The sequence below is a fragment of the Silurus aristotelis genome (genome assembly GCF_946808225.1).
Source record: "Silurus aristotelis genome assembly, chromosome: 24".
NCBI lineage: Eukaryota > Metazoa > Chordata > Actinopteri > Siluriformes > Siluridae > Silurus > Silurus aristotelis.
In genome coordinates this window covers 19,852,813-19,863,173 of record NC_139597.1, presented here as the reverse complement: position 1 = coordinate 19,863,173, position 10,361 = coordinate 19,852,813, and the positions used below count along the sequence as shown (strand labels likewise).

Sequence of the window (10,361 nt, the reverse complement as noted above, 5' to 3'; positions counted from 1 at the left end):
GATTCGAAGTCTGAAGCCTACCAAGGTCGGTGAGCCGAAGTTTCTGGGAAAGTATCTGTATCCAGCGACTGTTCTAGCTGTAACCAGAACTGGAGATCTGACTGATTTATCAGCCACAGTGGATACACGCAAGCAGGATCAAAACAGCAACCACTTATTCTATGCACTAATTGGTCTGTTGGCCTAAGGAGCCTAACTAAGTGAGTAATTAGGGCTGAAACAGTTGAGAGCCCACGGAAAGATCCTTTCTTTATAGTAGAAAGGGGGCCACCTCCGGGGTGAAGATCTGACTCACTCTACTGTTTTGTTTAGCGTACCCTGATACCTGCTCTAGGTCTAAATTCTATAACTATATGTGCATAGTTGTAATTACATTTCGAATTTTTCTTATTCTCTTTGAACACATCATTTAAAGAGGAAACTGTTATGTATACCTGATAATACTGCTTATAGACATATTGAACAAGCACTGAGAAACAAATTTCTCATGATGTTTTGGAGAACATAAAACAACTGCTGAACAAAGTTTTTTTTGAGAAGATTAAGAATTTGTTTACAAATATTTTGTTTTAGGAATGATTCTTGTATTGATTGTTGGAATTGTACTTTTTATGTTGCGATGTTTGATGATGATGGTAAGACAGGCCATAAAGGCCTCGATTGGAGTGGTGATGATGAAGGATTATATGCATTTAGGGACGGAATGAAATTAAATCTGTTGTTTTTGTTTGTCTTTATCTTTTCATTTGCAGTTTATGTCACAGATTCTGCTCCCAAGAAAAATATCCTATTTTATTGGTATGTAATGCTAAATCATAAATTATGTTAATATGTCTCTCGCACTGGTTCACACACATTCCTTTGTCTGTTCAGTGTCTATAGAATATTTACGATGTTAGTACGTAAGGTATACAGGGAGTCTTTATCTGGGCTCACACATCTCATATCTTTTTATCTAAACAGGAAACAATTTTAGATTAGGCTTTCTTTCCAATGTGTATATATACTTATGTTGCCTGCAATAAAGAGAAGAAGAACATTTTCCCATTCTGTGTGCTGTGTGTGATTCTTCCCTGATATTAGAAAGGCACCACGGGCATCGCAGTTTGAACTGAAAACCTCTCCAAGAATTAAGTTTCGTTTGGACATGATAAAAATCTAACAGTTTTTAAAGCAGATTTTTCAGTTCTTGGGTTTGGTGCTGGAATGGGGTACCGTTCTACACCAAGTACATGGGACCCTGTTCTGCTGGGCAGGGGTGATGCAAGCAGGTGTCTCACCCGTCTTGGTTCTGGTTACAGCTTATACGCATCTTTAAATATTGAAATGTCTTTTCATGGGTGCAGTCAAGCTGCTGGGACAGACATTCAATTGATGTTCTCCCGGTGGCTTTCCAAGGCTTTGATTTTCATGTTCTTCTTTTGACCCCTGACTTAGCTTTCTCTGTTTGCTGCTTAGTACGATAATGTTTGTGTGTTAGGTCATTCTAGGCAGCCTTTGCTTCATCTGTTTCATTCTCGTTAGCTTTTTTGTAGCTTTGCAATTTCTTTCTTTGTCTTTCTCTCTACATTTCATCAGACTTTTTGAGTTGGTCCATGGCTTCTAGCTGATGTGTTGTCAGGAAGAGATCATATCCTGTGTCAAAATGCTTTAAACATGAAATGATAATTTAACTTGCTGAAGAAGTATTCACAAATTACATCAGTTTGTGTTAAATTCTGGATTTTTTTACATTTTTTTACATTTTTTGAAAGATTTATAATGGGATGGATTCCCCCTTTTGAGTCTGGTTTCTCTCAAGGTTTCTTCCTCATAACATTTAAGGGTGTTTTTCATTGCCACAGTCGCCACGGCTGCTCATCAGAGATAAATACACATCGTTCACCTTCACTGTTTAAATTGTGTAAAGCTGCTTTGAGACAATGTTTGTTGTGAAAGGCGCAATCGAAATAAACTTGACTTTACTTGACTTGACTTAAATTTAAATACTTTAAATAAATTAAAATTTGACACTATAGTATATATTAAACAAGTATTTCCTTCTAATGGAAAGAAACGAGTTATAAAGTGGATAAAGAGAGAAGAGGAGTAAATAGAAAAGAAAAGTGAGTTATTTACTTCAACACTACTCACAACACTAACTATAGTCAATGCTTACAAGCCACAGAATTCTAAAGGCTAACATTTCTGGCTAATGGTACTAGCATAAATAGTACTTTGCATATAGATTGCATGCAGAAATAATCTCTTCCTCATTCTCTCTATTCTGATTTTTAGTGAGCAGAAGCACTTTCCTGATCACAAGAGAGAGAAGATTCCCATTTTTTGGTTGGTCCATCAGTATTTCCTGGCCTTGGCCCAGCACTACTTGTTGTAGATAGACTCAGTGCATAAGGCATTCTCAGCTGATCACATTACTCCCTCTCCATCTGGAGAACCCACCTATCCTGCATGGTGCTGTTTCTAAACAGGTGTCCCAGGGTGTTAATGTGACAGGGCCATGACAGGTCCTTTGTGTTGTGAACACCAAAGTACTGGACACTGTTGGACATCCATGTTAGAAGTCTTTAAACTTTTTGTTTAGTTGGGGGAATGGGTCCAGGATGTCGGGCATTTAAAGGTCCCTGATTGGGATAAAAGCACTTCACCACAACTGAGGTCAGGTCTACAGGGCAATAGCCAGTGATGATAGTGAGCTCTGGGAGAGGAAAGATAATGGACTGTTTAAAGCTCATGGATTTCACTGTTGCAGGCAGAGGTTGAATATCAGTGTTGAAGATTAGTGCAGGTTCAAAGTATATGACCTGTGATGCAGTCTGGTCCTGCTGCATTCCTGGTTTTAGGTCTGTATTTGTATTTGCAATGGGTCTTTTTACAAAGTTGCCCTTGTTAAAGTATCATTCTGAAAGAGATTCTTGAGTGTCTTAATGCTTAGATGAAGTATTGAAAGTGTACCTGGTGGAATATCTAATATATCTATACATATAGGTGGTGTAAGATCAATTTACACACAGTGTACCCCACACAGTTTACTTCACACAGTGTACACCACACAGTTTATCCCACACAGTGTACAGCACACAGTTTACTCCACACAGTGTACATCACACCATTTACCCCACACAGCGTACAGCACACAGTTTACAGCACACAGTTTTTCCCACACAGTGTACACCACACAGTTTACTCCACACAGTGTACACCACAACGTTTAACCCACACAGTGAAAAACACCACACAGTTTACCCCACACCGTGTACACCACACAGTGAAAAACACCACACAGTGTACACCACAACGTTCACCCCACACAGTGTACACCACAAAGTGAAAAACACCACACAGTGTACAGCACATGGTTTACACCAGACAGTTTACTCCATATACAGTGTACACCACACAGTGTACACAGTGTACACCACACAGTTAATCCCACACAGTGTACAGCTCACAGTTTACCCCACACCATGTACACCACACAGTTTACTACAAACAGTTTACACCAAAGAGTTTATCCCACACAGTGTACACCACACAGTTTAAACCACACAGTTTACCCCACACCGTTTACACCACACCGTGTACACCACACAGTTTACCACACACTGTGTACACCACAGTGTACACGACACAGTTTACCCAACACCATGTACACCACACAGTTTACTACGAACCGTGTACACCACACAGTTTGCCCCACATAGTGTACACCACACAGTTTACCCCACACAGTTTACTACAAACAGTTTACAACACAGTGTACAGCAGACAGTTTACCACACACAGTGAACAGCACACAGTTTACCACACACAGTGTACACCGCACATTTTATCCCACCCAGTGTACACCACACAGTTTGCCCCATACAGTTTATCCAACACAGTGTACACCACACCGTTTACCCCACACAGTGTACACTACACAGTTTGCCCCACATAGTGTACACCACACCGTTTACTACACACAGTGTACACCACACAGTTTGCCCCACATAGTGTACACCACACAGTTTACCCCACATCATGTACACCACACAGTTTACTACAAAAAGTTTACACCACACAGTTTATCCCACACAGTGTACACCACACAGTTTACCCCACACAGTGTACAGCACACAGTTTACTCCACACAGTGTACATCACAACATTTACCCCACACAGCATACACCACACAGTGTACAGCACACAGTTTACCCCATACAGTTTGCTTCACACAGTGTGCACCACACAGTTAATCCCACACAGTGTACAGCTCACAGTTTACTCCACACAGGGTACATCACAACATTTACCCCACACAGCGTACACCACACAGTGTACAGCACACAGTTTACACCACACCATTTACCCCACACCGTTTACCCCACACCGTGTACACCACACAGTTTACCACACACTGTGTACACCGCAGTGTACACGACACCGTTTACCCAACACCATGTGCACCACACAGTTTACTACAAACAGTGTACACCACACAGTTTGCCCCACATAGTTTACACCACACAGTTTACCCCACACAGTTTACTACAAACAGTTTACAACACACAGTGTACAGCAGACAGTTTACCACACACAGTGAACAGCAGACAGTTTACCACACACAGTGTACACCGCACAGTTTACCACACAGTGTACACCACACAGTTTATCCCACCCAGTGTACACCACACAGTTTGCCCCATACAGTTTATCCAACACAGTGTACACCACACCGTTTACCCCACACAGTGTACACTACACAGTTTGCCCCCCATAGTGTACACCACACAGTTTACTACACACAGTGTACACCACACAGTTTGCCCCACATCATGTACACCACACAGTTTACTACAAAAGGTTTACACCACACAGTTTATCCCACACCGTGTACACCACACAGTTTACCACACACTGTGTACACCGCAGTGTACACGACACCGTTTACCCAACACCATGTGCACCACACAGTTTACTACAAACAGTGTACACCACACAGTTTGCCCCACATAGTTTACACCACACAGTTTACCCCACACAGTTTACTACAAACAGTTTACAACACACAGTGTACAGCAGACAGTTTACCACACACAGTGAACAGCAGACAGTTTACCACACACAGTGTACACCGCACAGTTTATCCCACCCAGTGTACACCACACAGTTTGCCCCATACAGTTTATCCAACACAGTGTACACCACACCGTTTACCCCACACAGTGTACACTACACAGTTTGCCCCACATAGTGTACACCACACAGTTTACTACACACAGTGTACACCACACAGTTTTCCCCACATCATGTACACCACACAGTTTACTACAAAAGGTTTACACCACACAGTTTATCCCACACAGTGTACACCACACACTGTACATCACAACATTTACCCCACACAGCATACACCACACAGTGTACAGCACACAGTTTACCCCATACAGTTTGCTTCACACAGTGTACACCACACAGTTAATCCCACACAGTGTACAGCTTACAGTTTACTCCACACAGGGTACATCACAACATTTACCCCACAAAGCGTACACCACACAGTGTACAGCACACAGTTTACACCACACAGTTTTTCCCACACAGTTTACTCCACACAGTGTACACCACAACGTTTACCCCACACAGTGTACACCGCACAGTTTACCACACAGTGTACACCACACAGTTTATCCCACCCAGTGTACACCACACAGTTTGCCCCATACAGTTTATCCAACACAGTGTACACCACACCGTTTACCCCACACAGTGTACACTACACAGTTTGCCCCACATAGTGTACACCACACAGTTTACTACACACAGTGTACACCACACAGTTTGCCCCACATCATGTACACCACACAGTTTACTACAAAAGGTTTACACCACACAGTTTATCCCACACAGTGTACACCACACACTGTACATCACAACATTTACCCCACACAGCATACACCACACAGTGTACAGCACACAGTTTACCCCATACAGTTTGCTTCACACAGTGTACACCACACAGTTAATCCCACACAGTGTACAGCTTACAGTTTACTCCACACAGGGTACATCACAACATTTACCCCACAAAGCGTACACCACACAGTGTACAGCACACAGTTTACACCACACAGTTTTTCCCACACAGTTTACTCCACACAGTGTACACCACAACGTTTACCCCACACAGTGTACACCACACAGTAAAAAACACCACACAGTTTACCCCACACCGTGTACACCACACAGTGAAAAACACCACACAGTGTACACCACACAGTGTACACCACACAGTGAAAAACACCACACAGTTTATCCCACATGGTTTACACCAGACAGTTTACTCCATATGGTGTACACCACAATGTTTACCCCACACAGTTTACCCCACACCGTGTACACCACACAGTTTACCCCACACTGTGTACCCCACACAGTTTACCACACACTGTGTACACCACAGTGCACACGACACAGTTTACCCCACACCATGTACACCACACAGTTTACTACAAACAGTGTACAACACACAGTGTACAGCAGACAGTTTACCACACACAGTGAACGGGCACACAGTTTACCACACACAGTGTACACCGCACAGTTTACCACACAGTGTACACCACACAGTTTATCCCACCCGGTGTACACCACACAGTTTGCCCCATACAGTTTATCCCAAACAGTGTACACCACGCAGTTTACCCCACACAGTGTACACCACAGTTTTCCCCACATAGTGTACACCACACAGTTTACTACACAGAGTGTACACTACACTTTCCTTTCTTTCTCTCCTTCTTTTTTCTTCCTCTTCCTCCTTTCCTAATTTCAACTTTTGTTTATTTTATTTTCATTTTTATTTTCTTTATTTCTTTTTGTTTGTTTGTGTAGTTAGTTTTATGTTGTGTTTGTCTCGTTCATTAAACGCCGTATTTTTCATAAGTGATTGTCTCTGAGTGCTGCTCACATTCGTAAGGTTCCTGCAACACTCGATCTGAACTACATGCTCTATTAATTGTACGGTATAAAGTAAAGGGGGGTTGCGTCTTTCTTGGCCAGGGAGATACATCTTTTATAGAATTAATATAAAATTATACTGTCTGTTTGCCGGACAGACAGACAAATAAGTGTAATGTTAATTCCATTACCGTCAATTCAACTTAATTTAAATATTTAGGAGTAACTATAACCCGTTATAATTACTTATAAATATTCCCTTTTCTTTGCGAGCTAAATTTGCTACATATAATGGTGGAGAATGTGGGCAGACTGTGCTTCTAACTATATACTCAATTTATCTGTATTATAAGTTTGTCCCTTTTATCCCCCAGTCGCTTCACAGTTCTAAACCACACAGTTTGCCCCATACAGTTTATCCCACACAGTGTACACCACACAGTTTACTACACACAGTGTACACCACACAGTTTACTACACACAGTGTACACCACACAGTTTGCCCCACATAGTGTACACCACACAGTTTACCCCACACTATGTACACCACACAGTTTACTACAAACAGTTTACACCACACCGTGTACACCACACAGTTTACCACACACAGTGTACAGCACACAGTTTAACACACACAGTGTACAGCACACAGTTTACCACACACAATGTACACCACACAGTTTACCCCACACAGTGTACACTACACAGTTTGCCCCACATAGTGTACACCACACAGTTTACTACACAGTGTACACCACAGTGTACACCACACAGTTTACCCCACACAGTTTGCCCCACATAGTGTATACCACACAGTCTACTACACACAGTGTACACCACACAGTGTACACCACACAGTTTACCCAACACTGTGTACACCACACAGTGTGCACCACACAGTTTACCCAACACAGTGTGCACCACACAGTGTGCACCACATGGCTTACCCCACACAGTTTGCCCCACATAGTGTATACCACACAGTCTACTACACACAGTGTACACCACACAGTGTACACCACACAGTTTACCCCCCACAGTGTACACCACACCGTTTACCCCACACAGTGCACACCAAACAGTTTAACCCTGCACAGTGTACACTACACAGTTTACCACACACAGTGTACACCACACACAGTGTACACGGCACTTGGTCAATTGGTACCAGGCCGCATAGAAAGAATACAAAACTTACATTACCTCTGTTTTAATAATTATCTGATTTTGAATTATGTTTTATTTCGGAAAATTACCGTATTTTTTCCGGCACATCTGTCTATGACTCATTCTTGATGCATGTGAAGATGCTTGCCTCATTCACATACCTTACCTACAACCGCTACCTTCTTAAAGGGGCTGCGCCACTAACACATAATACATTACCGCTAAATTCCAACCCCCGAAGTTAGCAAAATGAACAAAAAACAACACAGTGGATTCACGTTTATAATTATATTTAGAAAATACCAGCTTTTATGCCGGTTAAATCATTTTATTTTGTTGTATTTTTCCACCACACCTTAAAGGCCGGTCCATGAAAATATTGTCTGACATTAAACCGGTCTGTGGCGCAAAAAAGGTTGGCCACCACAGTGTACACCACACAGTTTACCCACCACAGTGTACACCACACAGTTTACCCACCACAGTGTACACCACACAGTTTACCCACCACAGTGTACACCACACAGTTTACACCACACTGTAAGACCCGCACGGTTTACCCTGCACAGTAAGACTCACACAGTTTACCCCAAATCGTTTACCCCACAGTTGACATCACACAGCTTACCTCATACAGTGTACGCCACAGTGCCCACCACACAGTTTACTCTGCAGAGTAAGACCCACACAGTAAGATTCACACAGTTTACCCCCACACAGTGTATGCCACAATGCCCACCACACAGTTTACCATGCACAGTAAGACCCACACAGTAAGACTCACATGGTTTACCCCCACACAGTAAGACTTACACAGTTTACCCCACACAGTAAGACTCACACATTTTACACCTCACAGTTTACCCCACACGGATTACCCCGCACAGTTTACCCCACGCACAGTTTACTCCACACAATTTACCCCACAATTTACCTCACACAGTGTACGCCACAGACCTTAAAGACCTACCTCTTCCTGAAACACTTAAATTAGCACTTTCCAAGTTTGCTTTGTAGAATCTAAGAGTTATATTTATATTAGGTTTGTAATCTTGTGTACCAGTGTAGATTTATTTATTGCTAGAGACTCAAAGCACTTTTGTAAGTCCCTCTGGATAAGGGCGTCTGCCAAATGCCGCAAATGTAAATGCCCACCACACAGTTTACCCCACACTGTAAGACCCACACAGTTTACCCTGCACAGTAAGACCCACACAGTTTTCCCAACACCGTTTACCCTACAGTTGACACCACACATTTTTACCTCACACAGTGTATGCCACAGTGCCCACCACACAGTTTACCCCACACAGTAAGACCCACACAGTTTACCCTGCACAGTAAGACCCACACAATTTCCTTTTCACAGTAATACCCATACCGTTTCCCCTTCACAGTAAGACCCACACAGTTTACCCTGCACAGTGAGATCCACACAGTTTATACCACACAGTTTACCCTGCACAGTAAGACCCACACAGTTTACCCTGCACAGTAGGACCCACACAGTTTACCCCACACCGTAAGACTCACACAGTTTACACAAGTGTACACCACACAGTGTACCCCACACCGTTTACCCCACAGTGTACACTACGCAGTTTACCTCACACAGTGTACGCCACAGCGCCCCCATACAGTTTACACCACACTGTAAGACCTGCACGGTTTACCCTGCACAGTAAGACGCACACAGTTTACCCCACAGTTGACATCACACAGCTTACCTCACACAGTGTATGCCACAGTGCCCCCCACACAGTTTACCCCACACAGTAAGACCCACACAGTTTCCACTGCACAGTAAGACCCACAGAGTTTATCCCACACAGTTTATCCCACACAGTTTACCTCACACAGGAAGACCCACACAGTTTATACCACACAGTTTACCCCACACAGTAAGACTCAAACAGTTTACCCCGGACAGTACACCACACAGTTTACCCCACACAGTTTACCCCACAGTGTACACCACAGTTTACACCAGTGTACACCACACAGTTTACACCTCACAGTAAGACTCACACAAATTGGACCACACAGTTCACCCCACCATACTTCACACTCAGGAAGAAGCTGACCCGTTGCCATGACAACAAATGCTTCCTTTATTCAAACTTTATTTTTAAATATGTAGATCACTTGAGATTACTGACCGATATGTAGTGATTGATGAAGATAACAAATCAACCTTTAGTCAGTGATATGTTATTGTTGTAAAATTACATGATGAAAATGACGCCATGTAA

General features: G+C 42.8%; 1 long non-coding RNA gene across 3 annotated transcripts; it reads right to left on the bottom strand.

Moving 5' to 3' along the window:
• Positions 1–9,369: 9,369 nt before the first annotated feature.
• On the bottom strand, positions 9,370–10,348 carry LOC310718849. Of its 3 annotated transcripts, none has more exons than XR_014531292.1 (3): positions 9,770–10,348; positions 9,513–9,596; positions 9,370–9,442 (listed from the first exon to the last, which is right to left on the bottom strand). It is a non-coding gene; the product is annotated as an uncharacterized lncRNA (long non-coding RNA). The 3 variants fall into 3 exon arrangements; XR_014531293.1 differs by having other exon boundaries at positions 9,400–9,442; positions 9,485–9,596; XR_014531294.1 differs by having other exon boundaries at positions 9,400–9,442; positions 9,485–9,526.
• Positions 10,349–10,361: the final 13 nt, after the last annotated feature.